Below are 19,836 nucleotides of genomic sequence, written 5' to 3'. Positions count from 1 at the left end.
CCTCCGACCGACTGAGCCCCTGATCCTACGACCGACTCAGCCCCGATCCTCTGACTGAGCCACTGATCCTCCGACCGACTGAGCGTTGATCCTGTGACCGACTGAGCCGTTGATCCTCCGACCGACTGAGACCCTGATCCTCCGACCGACTGAGCCCCTGATCCTCCGACCGACTGAACCCCTGATCCTCCGACCGACTGAGCCGTTGATCCTCCGACCGACTGAGGCCCTGATCCTCCGACCGACTGAGCCCCTGATCCTCCGACCGACTGAGCCCCTGATTCTCCGACCGGCTGAGGCCCTGATCCTCCGACCGACTGAGGCCCTGATCCTCCGACCGACTGAGCCCCTGATCCTCCGACCGACTGAGCCCCTGATATTCCGACCGTCTGAGTCCCTGATCCTCCGACCGACTGAGCCCCTTATCCTCCGACCGACTGAGCCCCTGATCCTCCGACCGACTGAGCCCCTGATCCTCCGACCGACTGAGCCCCTGATCCTCCGACCGACTGAGCCGTTGATCCTCCGACCGACTGAGCCCCTGATCCTCCGACCGACTGAGCCCCTGATCCTCCGACCGACTGAGCCCCTGATCCTCCGACCGACTGAGCCGTTGATCCTCCGACCGCCTGAGCCCCTGATCCTCCGACCGACTGAGCCCCTGATCCTCCGACTGACTGAGCCCCTGATCCTCTGACTGAGCGACTGATCCTCCGACCGACTGAGCACCTGATCCTCCGACCGACTGAGCCCCTGATCCTCCGACCGACTGAGCCCCTGATCCTCTGACTGAGCCACTGATCCTCCGACTGACTGAGCCCCTGATCCTCCGACCGACTCAGCCCCGATCCTCTGACTGAGCCCCTGATCCTCCGACTGACTGAGCCCCTGATCCTCCGACCGACTCAGCCCCGATCCTCTGACTGAGCCCCTGATCCTCCGACTGACTGAGCCCCTGATCCTCCGACTTACAGAACCCCTGATCCTCCGACCGACTGAGCCCCTGATCCTCCGACCGACTGAGCCCCTGATCCTCCGACCGACTGAGCCCCTGATCCTCCGATCGACTGAGCCCCTGATCCTCCGACCGACTGAGCCCCTGATCCTCCGACCGACGCAGCCCCTGATCCTCCGACTGACTGAGCCCCTGATCCTCCGACTGACAGAATCCCTGATCCTCCGACCGACTGAGCCCCTGATCCTCCGACCGACTGAGGCCCTGATCCTCCGACCGACTGAGCCCCTGATCCTCCGACCGACTGAGCCCCTGATCCTCCGACCGACTGAGCCCCTGATCCTCCGACCGACTGAGCCCCTGATCCTCCGACTGACTGAGCCCCTGATACTCCGACCGACTGAGCCGCTGATCCTCCGACCGATTGAGCCCCGGATCCTCCGACCGACTGAGCCCCTGATCGTCCGACTGACTGAGCCCCTGATACTCCGACTGACTGAGCTGCTGGTCCTCCGACCGACTGAACCCCTGATCCCCCGACCGACTGAGCCGTTGATCCTCCAAACGACTGAGCCCCTGATCTTCCGACCAACTGAGCCCCTGATCCTCCGACCGACTGAGGCCCTGATTCTCCGACCGACTGAGCCCCTTATCCTCCGACCGACTAAGCCCCGGATCCTCTGACCGACTGAGCCCCGGATCCTCCGACCGACTGAGCCGTTGATCCTCCGACCGACTGAGCCCCTGATCCTCCGACCGACTGAGCCCCTGATCCTCCGACCGACTGAACCCCTGATATTCCGACCGTCTGAGTCCCTGATCCTCCGACCGACTGAGCCCCTGATCCTCCGACCGACTGAGTCCCTGATCCTCCGACCGACTGAGCCCCTGATCCTCCGACCGACTGAGCCCCTGATCCTCCGACCGACTGAGCCCCTGATCCTCCGACCGACTGAACCCCTGATCCTCCGACCGACTGAGCCGTTGATCCACCGACCGACTGAGCCCCTGATCCTCAGACCGACTGAGCCCCTGATCCTCCGACCGACTGAGCCCCTGATCCTCCGACCGACGGAGCCCCTGATCCTCCGACCGACTGAGCCCCTGATCCTCAGACCAACTGAGCCCCTGATCCTCCGACTGACAGAGCCCCTGATCCTCCGACCGACTGAGCCCCTGATCCTCCGACCGACTGAGCCCCTGATCCTCCGACCGATTGAGCCGTTGATCCTCCGACCGACACAGCCCCGATCCTCTGACTGAGCCCCGGATCCTCCGACCGACTGAGCCCCTGATCCTCCGACTGACAGAGCCCCTGATCCTCCGACCGACTGAGCCCCTGATCCTCCGTCCGACTGAGCCCCGGATCCTCCGACCGATTGAGCCGTTGATCCTCCGACCGACACAGCCCCGATCCTCTGACTGAGCCCCGGATCCTCCGACCGACTGAGCCCCTGATCCTCCGACCGACTGAGCCCCAGATCCTCCGACCGACTGAGCCCCTGATCCTCCGACCGACTGAGCCCCTGATCCTACGACCGACTCAGCCCCGATCCTCTGACTGAGCCACTGATCCTCCGACCGACTGAGCGTTGATCCTGTGACCGACTGAGCCGTTGATCCTCCGACCGACTGAGCCCCTGATCCTCCGACCGACTGAGCCCCTGATCCTCCGACCGACTGAACCCCTGATCCTCCGACCGACTGAGCCGTTGATCCTCCGACCGACTGAGGCCCTGATCCTCCGACCGACTGAGCCCCTGATCCTCCGACCGACTGAGCCCCTGATTCTCCGACCGGCTGAGGCCCTGATCCTCCGACCGACTGAGGCCCTGATCCTCCGACCGACTGAGCCCCTGATCCTCCGACCGACTGAGCCCCTGATATTCCGACCGTCTGAGTCCCTGATCCTCCGACCGACTGAGCCCCTTATCCTCCGACCGACTGAGCCCCTGATCCTCCGACCGACTGAGCCCCTGATCCTCCGACCGACTGAGCCCCTGATCCTCCGACCGACTGAGCCGTTGATCCTCCGACCGACTGAGCCCCTGATCCTCCGACCGACTGAGCCCCTGATCCTCCGACCGACTGAGCCCCTGATCCTCCGACCGACTGAGCCGTTGATCCTCCGACCGCCTGAGCCCCTGATCCTCCGACCGACTGAGCCCCTGATCCTCCGACTGACTGAGCCCCTGATCCTCTGACTGAGCGACTGATCCTCCGACCGACTGAGCACCTGATCCTCCGACCGACTGAGCCCCTGATCCTCCGACCGACTGAGCCCCTGATCCTCTGACTGAGCCACTGATCCTCCGACTGACTGAGCCCCTGATCCTCCGACCGACTCAGCCCCGATCCTCTGACTGAGCCCCGGATCCTCCGACTGACTGAGCCCCTGATCCTCCGACCGACTCAGCCCCGATCCTCTGACTGAGCCCCTGATCCTCCGACTGACTGAGCCCCTGATCCTCCGACTTACAGAACCCCTGATCCTCCGACCGACTGAGCCCCTGATCCTCCGACCGACTGAGCCCCTGATCCTCCGACCGACTGAGCCCCTGATCCTCCGATCGACTGAGCCCCTGATCCTCCGACCGACTGAGCCCCTGATCCTCCGACCGACGCAGCCCCTGATCCTCCGACTGACTGAGCCCCTGATCCTCCGACTGACAGAATCCCTGATCCTCCGACCGACTGAGCCCCTGATCCTCCGACCGACTGAGGCCCTGATCCTCCGACCGACTGAGCCCCTGATCCTCCGACCGACTGAGCCCCTGATCCTCCGACCGACTGAGCCCCTGATCCTCCGACCGACTGAGCCCCTGATCCTCCGACTGACTGAGCCCCTGATACTCCGACTGACTGAGCCGCTGATCCTCCGACCGATTGAGCCCCGGATCCTCCGACCGACTGAGCCCCTGATCGTCCGACTGACTGAGCCCCTGATACTCCGACTGACTGAGCTGCTGGTCCTCCGACCGACTGAACCCCTGATCCCCCGACCGACTGAGCCGTTGATCCTCCAAACGACTGAGCCCCTGATCTTCCGACCAACTGAGCCCCTGATCCTCCGACCGACTGAGGCCCTGATTCTCCGACCGACTGAGCCCCTTATGCTCCGACCGACTAAGCCCCGGATCCTCTGACCGACTGAGCCCCGGATCCTCCGACCGACTGAGCCGTTGATCCTCCGACCGACTGAGCCCCTGATCCTCCGACCGACTGAGCCCCTGATCCTCCGACCGACTGAACCCCTGATATTCCGACCGTCTGAGTCCCTGATCCTCCGACCGACTGAGCCCCTGATCCTCCGACCGACTGAGTCCCTGATCCTCCGACCGACTGAGCCCCTGATCCTCCGACCGACTGAGCCCCTGATCCTCCGACCGACTGAGCCCCTGATCCTCCGACCGACTGAACCCCTGATCCTCCGACCGACTGAGCCGTTGATCCACCGACCGACTGAGCCCCTGATCCTCAGACCGACTGAGCCCCTGATCCTCCGACCGACTGAGCCCCTGATCCTCCGACCGACGGAGCCCCTGATCCTCCGACCGACTGAGCCCCTGATCCTCAGACCAACTGAGCCCCTGATCCTCCGACTGACAGAGCCCCTGATCCTCCGACCGACTGAGCCCCTGATCCTCCGACCGACTGAGCCCCTGATCCTCCGACCGACTGCTCCGTTGATCCTCCGACCGACTGAGCCCCTGATCCTCCGACCGACTGCTCCGTTGATCCTCCGACCGACTGAGCCCCTGATCCTCCGACTGACTGAGCCCCTGAACCACCGACCGACTGAGCGTTGATCCTCCGACCGACTGAGCCCCTGATCCTCCGACCGACTGAGCCCCTGATCCTCCGACCGACTGAGCCGTTGATCCTCCGAACGACTGAGCCCCTGATCCTCCGACTGACTGAGCCCCTGAACCTCCGACCGAGTGAGCCTCTGATCCTCCGACTGACTGAGCCCCTGATCCTCCGACTGACAGAACCCCTGATCCTCCGACGGACTGAGCCCCTGATCCTCCGACCGACTGAGCCCCTGATCCTGCGACTGACTGAGCCCCTGATCCTCCGACTGACAGAACCCTTGATCCTCCGATCGACTGAGCCCCTGATCCTCCGACCGACTGAGCCCCTGATCCTCCGACTTACAGAACCCCTGATCCTCCGACCGACTGAGCCCCTGATCCTCCGACCGACTGAGCCCCTGATCCTCCGACCGACTGAGCCCCTGATCCTCCGACCGACTCAGCCCCTGATCCTCCGACCGACTGAGCCCCTGATCCTCCGACCGACTGAGCCCCTGATCCTCCGACCGACTGAGCCCCTGATCCTCCGACCGACTGAGCCCCTGATCCTCCGACCGTCTGAGAACCTGATCCTCCGACTGACTGAGTCCCTGATTCTCCGTCCGACTGAGCCCCGGATCCTCCGACCGACTGAGCCGTTGATCCTCCGACCGACTCAGCCCCGATCCTCTGACTGAGCCCCGGATCCTCCGACCGACTGAGCCCCTGATCCTCCGACCGACTGAGCCCCAGATCCTCCGTCCGACTGAGCCCCGGATCCTCCGACCGATTGAGCCGTTGATCCTCCGACCGACTCAGCCCCGATCCTCTGACTGAGCCCCGGATCCTCCGACCGACTGAGCCCCTGATCCTCCGACCGACGGAGCCCCTGATCCTCCGACCGACTGAGCCCCTGATCTTCCGACCGACTGAGCCCCTGATCCTACGACCGACTCAGCCCCGATCCTCTGACTGAGCCACTGATCCTCCGACCGACTGAGCGTTGATCCTGTGACCGACTGAGCCGTTGATCCTCCGACCGACTGAGCCCCTGATCCTCCGACCGACTGAGCCCCTGATCCTCCGACCGACTGAACCCCTGATCCTCCGACCGACTGAGCCGTTGATCCTCCGACCGACTGAGGCCCTGATCCTCCGACCGACTGAGCCCCTGATCCTCCGACCGACTGAGCCCCTGATCCTCCGACCGACTGAGGCCCTGATCCTCCAACCGACTGAGGCCCTGATCCTCCGACCGACTGAGCCCCTGATCCTCCGACCGACTGAGCCCCTGATATTCCGACCGTCTGAGTCCCTGATCCTCCGACCGACTGAGCCCCTTATCCTCCGACCGACTGAGCCCCTGATCCTCCGACCGACTGAGCCCCTGATCCTCCGACCGACTGAGCCCCTGATCCTCCGACCGACTGAGCCGTTGATCCTCCGACCGACTGAGCCCCTGATCCTCCGACCGACTGAGCCCCTGATCCTCCGACCGACTGAGCCCCTGATCCTCCGACCGACTGAGCCGTTGATCCTCCGACCGACTGAGCCCCTGATCCTCCGACCGACTGAGCCCCTGATCCTCCGACCGATTGAGCCGTTGATCCTCCGACCGACTGAGCCCCTGATCCTCCGACCGACTGAGCCCCTGATCCTCCGACTGACTGAGCCCCTGATCCTCTGACTGAGCGACTGATCCTCCGACCGACTGAGCCCCTGATCCTCCGACCGACTGAGCCCCTGATCCTCCGACCGACTGAGCCCCTGATCCTCTGACTGAGCCACTGATCCTCCGACTGACTGAGCCCCTGATCCTCCGACCGACTCAGCCCCGATCCTCTGACTGAGCCCCTGATCCTCCGACTGACTGAGCCCCTGATCCTCCGACCGACTCAGCCCCAATCCTCTGACTGAGCCCCTGATCCTCCGACTGACTGAGCCCCTGATCCTCCGACTGACAGAACCCCTGATCCTCCGACCGACTGAGCCCCTGATCCTCCGACTTACAGAACCCCTGATCCTCCGACCGACTGAGCCCCTGATCCTCCGACCGACTCAGCCCCTGATCCTACGACCGACTGAGCCCCTGATCCTCCGACCGACTCAGCCCCTGATCCTCCTACCGACTGAGCCCCTGATCCTCCGACGGACTGAGGCCCTGATCCTCCGACGGACTGAGGCCCTGATCCTCCGACCGACTGAGCCCCTGATCCTCCGATCGACTGAGCCCCTGATCCTCCGACCGACTGAGCCCCTGATCCTCCGACCGACGCAGCCCCTGATCCTCCGACTGACTGAGCCCCTGATCCTCCGACTGACAGAATCCCTGATCCTCCGACCGACTGAGCCCCTGATCCTCCGACCGACTGAGGCCCTGATCCTCCGACCGACTGAGCCCCTGATCCTCCGACCGACTGAGCCCCTGATCCTCCGACCGACTGAGCCCCTGATCCTCCGACCGACTGAGCCCCTGATCCTCCGACTGACTGAGCCCCTGATACTCCGACTGACTGAGCCGCTGATCCTCCGACCGATTGAGCCCCGGATCCTCCGACCGACTGAGCCCCTGATCGTCCGACTGACTGAGCCCCTGATACTCCGACTGACTGAGCTGCTGGTCCTCCGACCGACTGAACCCCTGATCCCCCGACCGACTGAGCCGTTGATCCTCCAAACGACTGAGCCCCTGATCTTCCGACCAACTGAGCCCCTGATCCTCCGACCGACTGAGGCCCTGATTCTCCGACCGACTGAGCCCCTTATGCTCCGACCGACTAAGCCCCGGATCCTCTGACCGACTGAGCCCCGGATCCTTGACTGAGCCCCTGATACTCCGACTGACTGAGCCGCTGATCCTCCGACCGATTGAGCCCCGGATCCTCCGACCGACTGAGCCCCTGATCGTCCGACTGACTGAGCCCCTGATACTCCGACTGACTGAGCTGCTGGTCCTCCGACCGACTGAACCCCTGATCCCCCGACCGACTGAGCCGTTGATCCTCCAAACGACTGAGCCCCTGATCTTCCGACCAACTGAGCCCCTGATCCTCCGACCGACTGAGGCCCTGATTCTCCGACCGACTGAGCCCCTTATGCTCCGACCGACTAAGCCCCGGATCCTCTGACCGACTGAGCCCCGGATCCTCCGACCGACTGAGCCGTTGATCCTCCGACCGACTGAGCCCCTGATCCTCCGACCGACTGAGCCCCTGATCCTCCGACCGACTGAACCCCTGATATTCCGACCGTCTGAGTCCCTGATCCTCCGACCGACTGAGCCCCTGATCCTCCGACCGACTGAGTCCCTGATCCTCCGACCGACTGAGCCCCTGATCCTCCGACCGACTGAGCCCCTGATCCTCCGACCGACTGAGCCCCTGATCCTCCAACCGACTGAACCCCTGATCCTCCGACCGACTGAGCCGTTGATCCACCGACCGACTGAGCCCCTGATCCTCAGACCGACTGAGCCCCTGATCCTCCGACCGACTGAGCCCCTGATCCTCCGACCGACGGAGCCCCTGATCCTCCGACCGACTGAGCCCCTGATCCTCAGACCAACTGAGCCCCTGATCCTCCGACTGACAGAGCCCCTGATCCTCCGACCGACTGAGCCCCTGATCCTCCGACCGACTGAGCCCCTGATCCTCCGACCGACTGCTCCGTTGATCCTCCGACCGACTGAGCCCCTGATCCTCCGACCGACTGCTCCGTTGATCCTCCGACCGACTGAGCCCCTGATCCTCCGACTGACTGAGCCCCTGAACCACCGACCGACTGAGCGTTGATCCTCCGACCGACTGAGCCCCTGATCCTCCGACCGACTGAGCCCCTGATCCTCCGACCGACTGAGCCGTTGATCCTCCGAACGACTGAGCCCCTGATCCTCCGACTGACTGAGCCCCTGAACCTCCGACCGAGTGAGCCTCTGATCCTCCGACTGACTGAGCCCCTGATCCTCCGACTGACAGAACCCCTGATCCTCCGACGGACTGAGCCCCTGATCCTCCGACCGACTGAGCCCCTGATCCTGCGACTGACTGAGCCCCTGATCCTCCGACTGACAGAACCCTTGATCCTCCGATCGACTGAGCCCCTGATCCTCCGACCGACTGAGCCCCTGATCCTCCGACTTACAGAACCCCTGATCCTCCGACCGACTGAGCCCCTGATCCTCCGACCGACTGAGCCCCTGATCCTCCGACCGACTGAGCCCCTGATCCTCCGACCGACTCAGCCCCTGATCCTCCGACCGACTGAGCCCCTGATCCTCCGACCGACTGAGCCCCTGATCCTCCGACCGACTGAGCCCCTGATCCTCCGACCGACTGAGCCCCTGATCCTCCGACCGTCTGAGAACCTGATCCTCCGACTGACTGAGTCCCTGATTCTCCGTCCGACTGAGCCCCGGATCCTCCGACCGACTGAGCCGTTGATCCTCCGACCGACTCAGCCCCGATCCTCTGACTGAGCCCCGGATCCTCCGACCGACTGAGCCCCTGACCCTCCGACCGACTGAGCCCCAGATCCTCCGTCCGACTGAGCCCCGGATCCTCCGACCGATTGAGCCGTTGATCCTCCGACCGACTCAGCCCCGATCCTCTGACTGAGCCCCGGATCCTCCGACCGACTGAGCCCCTGATCCTCCGACCGACGGAGCCCCTGATCCTCCGACCGACTGAGCCCCTGATCTTCCGACCGACTGAGCCCCTGATCCTACGACCGACTCAGCCCCGATCCTCTGACTGAGCCACTGATCCTCCGACCGACTGAGCGTTGATCCTGTGACCGACTGAGCCGTTGATCCTCCGACCGACTGAGCCCCTGATCCTCCGACCGACTGAGCCCCTGATCCTCCGACCGACTGAACCCCTGATCCTCCGACCGACTGAGCCGTTGATCCTCCGACCGACTGAGGCCCTGATCCTCCGACCGACTGAGCCCCTGATCCTCCGACCGACTGAGCCCCTGATCCTCCGACCGACTGAGGCCCTGATCCTCCAACCGACTGAGGCCCTGATCCTCCGACCGACTGAGCCCCTGATCCTCCGACCGACTGAGCCCCTGATATTCCGACCGTCTGAGTCCCTGATCCTCCGACCGACTGAGCCCCTTATCCTCCGACCGACTGAGCCCCTGATCCTCCGACCGACTGAGCCCCTGATCCTCCGACCGACTGAGCCCCTGATCCTCCGACCGACTGAGCCGTTGATCCTCCGACCGACTGAGCCCCTGATCCTCCGACCGACTGAGCCCCTGATCCTCCGACCGACTGAGCCCCTGATCCTCCGACCGACTGAGCCGTTGATCCTCCGACCGACTGAGCCCCTGATCCTCCGACCGACTGAGCCCCTGATCCTCCGACCGATTGAGCCGTTGATCCTCCGACCGACTGAGCCCCTGATCCTCCGACCGACTGAGCCCCTGATCCTCCGACTGACTGAGCCCCTGATCCTCTGACTGAGCGACTGATCCTCCGACCGACTGAGCCCCTGATCCTCCGACCGACTGAGCCCCTGATCCTCCGACCGACTGAGCCCCTGATCCTCTGACTGAGCCACTGATCCTCCGACTGACTGAGCCCCTGATCCTCCGACCGACTCAGCCCCGATCCTCTGACTGAGCCCCTGATCCTCCGACTGACTGAGCCCCTGATCCTCCGACCGACTCAGCCCCAATCCTCTGACTGAGCCCCTGATCCTCCGACTGACTGAGCCCCTGATCCTCCGACTGACAGAACCCCTGATCCTCCGACCGACTGAGCCCCTGATCCTCCGACTTACAGAACCCCTGATCCTCCGACCGACTGAGCCCCTGATCCTCCGACCGACTCAGCCCCTGATCCTACGACCGACTGAGCCCCTGATCCTCCGACCGACTCAGCCCCTGATCCTCCGACCGACTGAGCCCCTGATCCTCCGACGGACTGAGGCCCTGATCCTCCGACGGACTGAGGCCCTGATCCTCCGACCGACTGAGCCCCTGATCCTCCGACCGTCTGAGCACCTGATCCTCCGACTGACTGAGCCCCTGATTCTCCGTCCGACTGAGCCCCGGATCCTCCGACCGATTGAGCCGTTGATCCTCCGACCGACACAGCCCCGATCCTCTGACTGAGCCCCGGATCCTCCGACCGACTGAGCCCCTGATCCTCCGACCGACTGAGCCCCAGATCCTCCGACCGACTGAGCCCCTGATCCTCCGACCGACTGAGCCCCTGATCCTACGACCGACTCAGCCCCGATCCTCTGACTGAGCCACTGATCCTCCGACCGACTGAGCGTTGATCCTGTGACCGACTGAGCCGTTGATCCTCCGACCGACTGAGCCCCTGATCCTCCGACCGACTGAGCCCCTGATCCTCCGACCGACTGAACCCCTGATCCTCCGACCGACTGAGCCGTTGATCCTCCGACCGACTGAGGCCCTGATCCTCCGACCGACTGAGCCCCTGATCCTCCGACCGACTGAGCCCCTGATTCTCCGACCGGCTGAGGCCCTGATCCTCCGACCGACTGAGGCCCTGATCCTCCGACCGACTGAGCCCCTGATCCTCCGACCGACTGAGCCCCTGATATTCCGACCGTCTGAGTCCCTGATCCTCCGACCGACTGAGCCCCTTCTCCTCCGACCGACTGAGCCCCTGATCCTCCGACCGACTGAGCCCCTGATCCTCCGACCGACTGAGCCCCTGATCCTCCGACCGACTGAGCCGTTGATCCTCCGACCGACTGAGCCCCTGATCCTCCGACCGACTGAGCCCCTGATCCTCCGACCGACTGAGCCCCTGATCCTCCGACCGACTGAGCCGTTGATCCTCCGACCGCCTGAGCCCCTGATCCTCCGACCGACTGAGCCCCTGATCCTCCGACTGACTGAGCCCCTGATCCTCTGACTGAGCGACTGATCCTCCGACCGACTGAGCACCTGATCCTCCGACCGACTGAGCCCCTGATCCTCCGACCGACTGAGCCCCTGATCCTCTGACTGAGCCACTGATCCTCCGACTGACTGAGCCCCTGATCCTCCGACCGACTCAGCCCCGATCCTCTGACTGAGCCCCTGATCCTCCGACTGACTGAGCCCCTGATCCTCCGACCGACTCAGCCCCGATCCTCTGACTGAGCCCCTGATCCTCCGACTGACTGAGCCCCTGATCCTCCGACTTACAGAACCCCTGATCCTCCGACCGACTGAGCCCCTGATCCTCCGACCGACTGAGCCCCTGATCCTCCGACCGACTGAGCCCCTGATCCTCCGATCGACTGAGCCCCTGATCCTCCGACCGACTGAGCCCCTGATCCTCCGACCGACGCAGCCCCTGATCCTCCGACTGACTGAGCCCCTGATCCTCCGACTGACAGAATCCCTGATCCTCCGACCGACTGAGCCCCTGATCCTCCGACCGACTGAGGCCCTGATCCTCCGACCGACTGAGCCCCTGATCCTCCGACCGACTGAGCCCCTGATCCTCCGACCGACTGAGCCCCTGATCCTCCGACCGACTGAGCCCCTGATCCTCCGACTGACTGAGCCCCTGATACTCCGACTGACTGAGCCGCTGATCCTCCGACCGATTGAGCCCCGGATCCTCCGACCGACTGAGCCCCTGATCGTCCGACTGACTGAGCCCCTGATACTCCGACTGACTGAGCTGCTGGTCCTCCGACCGACTGAACCCCTGATCCCCCGACCGACTGAGCCGTTGATCCTCCAAACGACTGAGCCCCTGATCTTCCGACCAACTGAGCCCCTGATCCTCCGACCGACTGAGGCCCTGATTCTCCGACCGACTGAGCCCCTTATCCTCCGACCGACTAAGCCCCGGATCCTCTGACCGACTGAGCCCCGGATCCTCCGACCGACTGAGCCGTTGATCCTCCGACCGACTGAGCCCCTGATCCTCCGACCGACTGAGCCCCTGATCCTCCGACCGACTGAACCCCTGATATTCCGACCGTCTGAGTCCCTGATCCTCCGACCGACTGAGCCCCTGATCCTCCGACCGACTGAGTCCCTGATCCTCCGACCGACTGAGCCCCTGATCCTCCGACCGACTGAGCCCCTGATCCTCCGACCGACTGAGCCCCTGATCCTCCGACCGACTGAACCCCTGAACCACCGACCGACTGAGCGTTGATCCTCCGACCGACTGAGTCCCTGATCCTCCGACCGACTGAGCCCCTGATCCTCCGACCGACTGAGCCCCTGATCCACCGACCGACTGAGCCCCTGATCCTCAGACCGACTGAGCCCCTGATCCTCCGACCGACTGAGCCCCTGATCCTCCGACCGACGGAGCCCCTGATCCTCCGACCGACTGAGCCCCTGATCCTCAGACCAACTGAGTCCCTGATCCTCCGACTGACAGAGCCCCTGATCCTCCGACCGACTGAGCCCCTGATCCTCCGACCGACTGAGCCCCTGATCCTCCGACCGACTGCTCCGTTGATCCTCCGACCGACTGAGCCCCTGATCCTCCGACTGACTGAGCCCCTGAACCACCGACCGACTGAGCGTTGATCCTCCGACCGACTGAGCCCCTGATCCTCCGACCGATTGAGCCCCTGATCCTCCGACCGACTGAGCCGTTGATCCTCCGAACGACTGAGCCCCTGATCCTCCGACTGACTGAGCCCCTGAACCTCCGACCGAGTGAGCCTCTGATCCTCCGACTGACTGAGCCCCTGATCCTCCGACTGACAGAACCCCTGATCCTCCGACGGACTGAGCCCCTGATCCTCCGACCGACTGAGCCCCTGATCCTGCGACTGACTGAGCCCCTGATCCTCCGACTGACAGAACCCTTGATCCTCCGATCGACTGAGCCCCTGATCCTCCGACCGACTGAGCCCCTGATCCTCCGACTTACAGAACCCCTGATCCTCCGACCGACTGAGCCCCTGATCCTCCGACCGACTGAGCCCCTGATCCTCCGACCGACTGAGCCCCTGATCCTCCGACCGACTCAGCCCCTGATCCTCCGACCGACTGAGCCCCTGATCCTCCGACCGACTGAGCCCCTGATCCTCCGACCGACTGAGCCCCTGATCCTCCGACCGACTGAGCCCCTGATCCTCCGACCGTCTGAGAACCTGATCCTCCGACTGACTGAGTCCCTGATTCTCCGTCCGACTGAGCCCCGGATCCTCCGACCGACTGAGCCGTTGATCCTCCGACCGACTCAGCCCCGATCCTCTGACTGAGCCCCGGATCCTCCGACCGACTGAGCCCCTGATCCTCCGACCGACTGAGCCCCAGATCCTCCGTCCGACTGAGCCCCGGATCCTCCGACCGATTGAGCCGTTGATCCTCCGACCGACTCAGCCCCGATCCTCTGACTGAGCCCCGGATCCTCCGACCGACTGAGCCCCTGATCCTCCGACCGACGGAGCCCCTGATCCTCCGACCGACTGAGCCCCTGATCTTCCGACCGACTGAGCCCCTGATCCTACGACCGACTCAGCCCCGATCCTCTGACTGAGCCACTGATCCTCCGACCGACTGAGCGTTGATCCTGTGACCGACTGAGCCGTTGATCCTCCGACCGACTGAGCCCCTGATCCTCCGACCGACTGAGCCCCTGATCCTCCGACCGACTGAACCCCTGATCCTCCGACCGACTGAGCCGTTGATCCTCCGACCGACTGAGGTCCTGATCCTCCGACCGACTGAGCCCCTGATCCTCCGACCGACTGAGCCCCTGATCCTCCGACCGACTGAGGCCCTGATCCTCCAACCGACTGAGGCCCTGATCCTCCGACCGACTGAGCCCCTGATCCTCCGACCGACTGAGCCCCTGATATTCCGACCGTTTGAGTCCCTGATCCTCCGACCGACTGAGCCCCTTATCCTCCGACCGACTGAGCCCCTGATCCTCCGACCGACTGAGCCCCTGATCCTCCGACCGACTGAGCCCCTGATCCTCCGACCGACTGAGCCGTTGATCCTCCGACCGACTGAGCCCCTGATCCTCCGACCGACTGAGCCCCTGATCCTCCGACCGACTGAGCCCCTGATCCTCCGACCGACTGAGCCGTTGATCCTCCGACCGACTGAGCCCCTGATCCTCCGACCGACTGAGCCCCTGATCCTCCGACCGATTGAGCCGTTGATCCTCCGACCGACTGAGCCCCTGATCCTCCGACCGACTGAGCCCCTGATCCTCCGACTGACTGAGCCCCTGATCCTCTGACTGAGCGACTGATCCTCCGACCGACTGAGCCCCTGATCCTCCGACCGACTGAGCCCCTGATCCTCCGACCGACTGAGCCCCTGATCCTCTGACTGAGCCACTGATCCTCCGACTGACTGAGCCCCTGATCCTCCGACCGACTCAGCCCCGATCCTCTGACTGAGCCCCTGATCCTCCGACTGACTGAGCCCCTGATCCTCCGACCGACTCAGCCCCAATCCTCTGACTGAGCCCCTGATCCTCCGACTGACTGAGCCCCTGATCCTCCGACCGACTGAGCCCCTGATCCTCCGACCGACTGAGGCCCTGATCCTCCGACCGACTGAGGCCCTGATCCTCCGACCGACTGAGCCATTGATCCTCCGACTGACTGAGCCCCTGATCCTTTGACTGAGCCACTGATCCTCCGACTGACTGAGCCACTGATCCTCTGACTGAGCCACTGATCCTCCGACTGACTGAGCCACTGATCCTCCGACCGACTGAGCCCCTGATCCTCTGACTGAGCCACTGATCCACCGACTGACTGAGCCACTGATCCTCTGACTGAGCCACTGATCCTCCGACTGACTGAGCCACTGATCCTCCGACCGACTGAGCCCCTGATCCTCCGACCGACTGAGCCCCTGATCCTCTGACCGAGCCACTGATCCTCCGACTGACTGAGCCACTGATCCTCCGACCGACTGAGCCCCTGATCCTCCGACCGACTGAGCCCCTGATCCTCCGACCGACTGAGCCGTTGATCCTCCGACAGACTGAGCCGTTGATCGTCCGACCGACTGAGCCGTTGATCCTCTGACCGACTGAGCCCCTCATCCTCCGACCGACTGAGCCCCTGATCCTCCGACCGACTGAGCCCCTGATCCTCTGACCGACTGAGCCCCTGATCCTCCGACCGACTGAGGCCCTGATCCTCCGACCGACTGAGGCCCTGATCCTCCGACTGACTGAGCCCCTGATCCTCCGACCGACTGAGCCCCTGATCCTCCGACTGACTGAGCCCCTGATCCTCCGACCGACTGCTCCGTTGATCCTCCGACCGACTGAGCCCCTGATCCTCCGACCGACTGCTCCGTTGATCCTCCGACCGACTGAGCCCCTGATCCTCCGACCGACTGCTCCATTGATCCTCCGACCGACTGAGCCCCTGATCCTCCGACCGACTGCTCCGTTGATCCTCCGACCGACTGAGCCCCTGATCCTCTGACCGACTGCTCCGTTGATCCTCCGATCGACTGAGCCTCTGATCCTCCGACCGACTGAGCCGTTGATCCTCCGACTGACTGAGCCCCTGATCCTCCGACTGAGCCGCTGATCCTCCGAACGACTGAGCCCCTAATCCTCCGACCGACTGAGCTCCTGATCCTCCGACTGACTGAGCCCCTGATCCTCCGACAGACTGAGCCCCCGATGCTCCGACCGACTGAGCCCCTGATCCTCCGAACGACTGAGCCCCTGATCCTCCGACTGACAGAATCCCTGATCCTCCGACTGACTGAGCCCCTGATCCTCCGACCGACTGAGCCCCTGATCCTCCGACCGACCGAGCCCCTGATCCTCCGACCGACTGAGCCCCTGATCCTCCGACCGACTGAGCCCCTGATCCTCCGACCGACTGAGGCCCTGATCCTCCGACTGACTGAGCCCCTGATCCTCCGACTGACAGAATCCCTGATCCTCCGACCGACTGAGCCCCTGATCCTCCGACTGACTGAGCCCCTGATCCTCCGACCGACTGAGCCCCTGATCCTCCTACCGACTGAGCCCCTGATCCTCCGACCGACTGAGCCCCTGATCCTCCGACCGACTGAGCCCCTGATCCTCCGACCGACTGAGCCCCTGATCCTCCGACTGACTGAGCCCCTGATACTCCGACTGATTGAGCCGCTGATCCTCCGACCGATTGAGCCCCGGATCCTCCGTCCGACTGAGCCCCTGATCCTCCGACCGACTGAGCCCCTGATCCTCCGACCGACTGAGCCCCTGATCCTCCGACCGACTGAGCCCCTGATCCTCCGACTGACTGAGCCCCTGATACTCCGACTGACTGAGCTGCTGGTCCTCCGACCGACTGAACCCCTGATCCCCCGACCGACTGAGCCGTTGATCCTCCAAACGACTGAGCCCCTGATCTTCCGACCGACTGAGCCCCTGATCCTCCGACCGACTGAGGCCCTGATCCTCCGACCGACTGAGGCCCTGATCCTCCGACCGACTGAGCCCGTGATGCTCCGGCCGACTGAGCCCCTGATCCTCCGACTGAGCTGCTGATCCTCTGACCGACTGAGGCCCTGATCCTCCGACCGACTGAGGCCCTGATCCTCCGACCGACTGAGCCCCTGATCCTCCGACCGACTGAGCCCCTGATCCTCCGACCGTCTGAGCCGTTGATCCTCCGACCGACTGAGCCCCTGATCCTCCGACCGACTGTGCCACTGATCCTCAGACCGACTGAGCACCTGATCCTCCGACCGACTGAGGCCCTGATCCTCCGACCGACTGAGGCCCTGATCCTCCGACCGACTGAGCCCCTGATCCTCCGACCGACTGAGCCCCTGATCCTCCGACCGACTGAGCCCCTGATCCTCCGACCGACTGAGCCCCTGATCCTCCGACCGACTGCTCCGTTGATCCTCTGACCGACTGCTCCGTTGATCCTCCGATCGACTGAGCCCCTGATCCTCCGACCGACTGAGCTGTTGATCCTCCGACTGAGCCGCTGATCTTCTGAACGACTGAGCCCCTGATCCTCCGACTGAGCCCCTGATCCTCCGACCGACTGAGCCCCTAATCCTCCGACCGACTGAGCCCCTGATCCTCCGACTGACTGAGCCCCTGATCCTCCGACAGACTGAGCCCCCGATCCTCCGACCGACTGAGCCCCTGATCCTCCGACCGACTGAGCCCCTGATCCTCCGACTGACAGAATCCCTGATCCTCCGACCGACTGAGCCCCTGATCCTCCGACCGACTGAGCCCCTGATCCTCCGACCGACCGAGCCCCTGATCCTCCGACTGACTGAGCCCCTGATCCTCCGACCGATGCAGCCCCTGATCCTCCGACTGACTGAGCCCCTGATCCTCCGACTGACAGAATCCCTGATCCTCCGACCGACTGAGCCCCTGATCCTCCGACCGACTGAGGCCCTGATCCTCCGACCGACTGAGCCCCTGATCCTCCGACTGACTGAGGCCCTGATCCTCCGACAGACTGAGCCCCCGATCCTCCGACCGACTGAGCCCCTGATCCTCCGACAGACTGAGCCCCCGATCCTCCGACCGACTGAGCCCCTGATCCTCCGACCGACTGAGCCCCTGATCCTCCGACTGACAGAATCCCTGATCCTCCGACCGACTGAGCCCCTGATCCTCCGACCGACTGAGCCCCTGATCCTCCGACCGACCGAGCCCCTGATCCTCCGACTGACTGAGCCCCTGATCCTCCGACCGATGCAGCCCCTGATCCTCCGACTGACTGAGCCCCTGATCCTCCGACTGACAGAATCCCTGATCCTCCGACCGACTGAGCCCCTGATCCTCCGACCGACTGAGGCCCTGATCCTCCGACCGACTGAGCCCCTGATCCTCCGACCGACTGAGCCCCTGATCCTCCGACCGACTGAGCCCCTGATCCTCCAACCGACTGAGCCCCTGATCCTCCGATTGACTGAGCCCCTGATACTCCGACGGACTGAGCCGCTGATCCTCCGACCGATTGAGCCCTGGATCCTCCGACCGACTGAGCCCCTGATCCTCCGACTGACTGAGCCCCTGATACTCCAACTGACTGAGCCGCTGATCCTCCGACCGACTGAACCCCTGATCCCCCGACCGACTGAGCCCCTGATCCTCCGACCGACTGAGCCCCTGATCCTCCGACCGACTGAGCCCCTGATCCTCCGACCGACTGAGCCCCTGATCCTCCGACCGACTGAGCCCCGGATCCTCCGACCGACTGAGTCGTTGATCCTCCGACCGACTCAGCCCCGATCCTCTGACTGAGCCCCGGATCCTCCGACCGACTGAGCCCCTGATCCTCCGACCGACTGAGCCCCAGATCCTCCGTCCGACTGAGCCCCGGATCCTCCGACCGATTGAGCCGTTGATCCTCCGACCGACTCAGCCCCGATCCTCTGACTGAGCCCCGGATCCTCCGACCGACTGAGCCCCTGATCCTCCGACCGACTGAGCCCCTGATCCTCCGACCGACTGAGCCCCTGATCCTCCGACCGACTGAGCCCCTGATCCTACGACCGACTCAGCCCCGATCCTCTGACTGAGCCACTGATCCTCCGACCGACTGAGCGTTGATCCTGTGACCGACTGAGCCGTTGATCCTCCGACCGACTGAGCCCCTGATCCTCCGACCGACTGAGCCCCTGATCCTCCGACCGACTGAACCCCTGATCCTCCGACCGACTGAGCCGTTGATCCTCCGACCGACTGAGGCCCTGATCCTCCGACCGACTGAGCCCCTGATCCTCCGACCGACTGAGCCCCTGATCCTCCGACCGACTGAGGCCCTGATCCTCCGACCGACTGAGGCCCTGATCCTCCGACCGACTGAGCCCCTGATCCTCCGACCGACTGAGCCCCTGATATTCCGACCGTCTGAGTCCCTGATCCTCCGACCGACTGAGCCCCTTATCCTCCGACCGACTGAGCCCCTGATCCTCCGACCGACTGAGCCCCTGATCCTCCGACCGACTGAGCCCCTGATCCTCCGACCGACTGAGCCGTTGATCCTCCGACCGACTGAGCCCCTGATCCTCCGACCGACTGAGCCCCTGATCCTCCGACCGACTGAGCCCCTGATCCTCCGACCGACTGAGCCGTTGATCCTCCGACCGACTGAGCCCCTGATCCTCCGACCGACTGATCCCCTG

This window comes from Pristiophorus japonicus, chromosome 2 (genome assembly GCF_044704955.1).
Source record: "Pristiophorus japonicus isolate sPriJap1 chromosome 2, sPriJap1.hap1, whole genome shotgun sequence".
Taxonomy (NCBI): Eukaryota; Metazoa; Chordata; class Chondrichthyes; family Pristiophoridae; genus Pristiophorus; species Pristiophorus japonicus.
Note: the sequence above shows the minus strand (reverse complement) of the source record.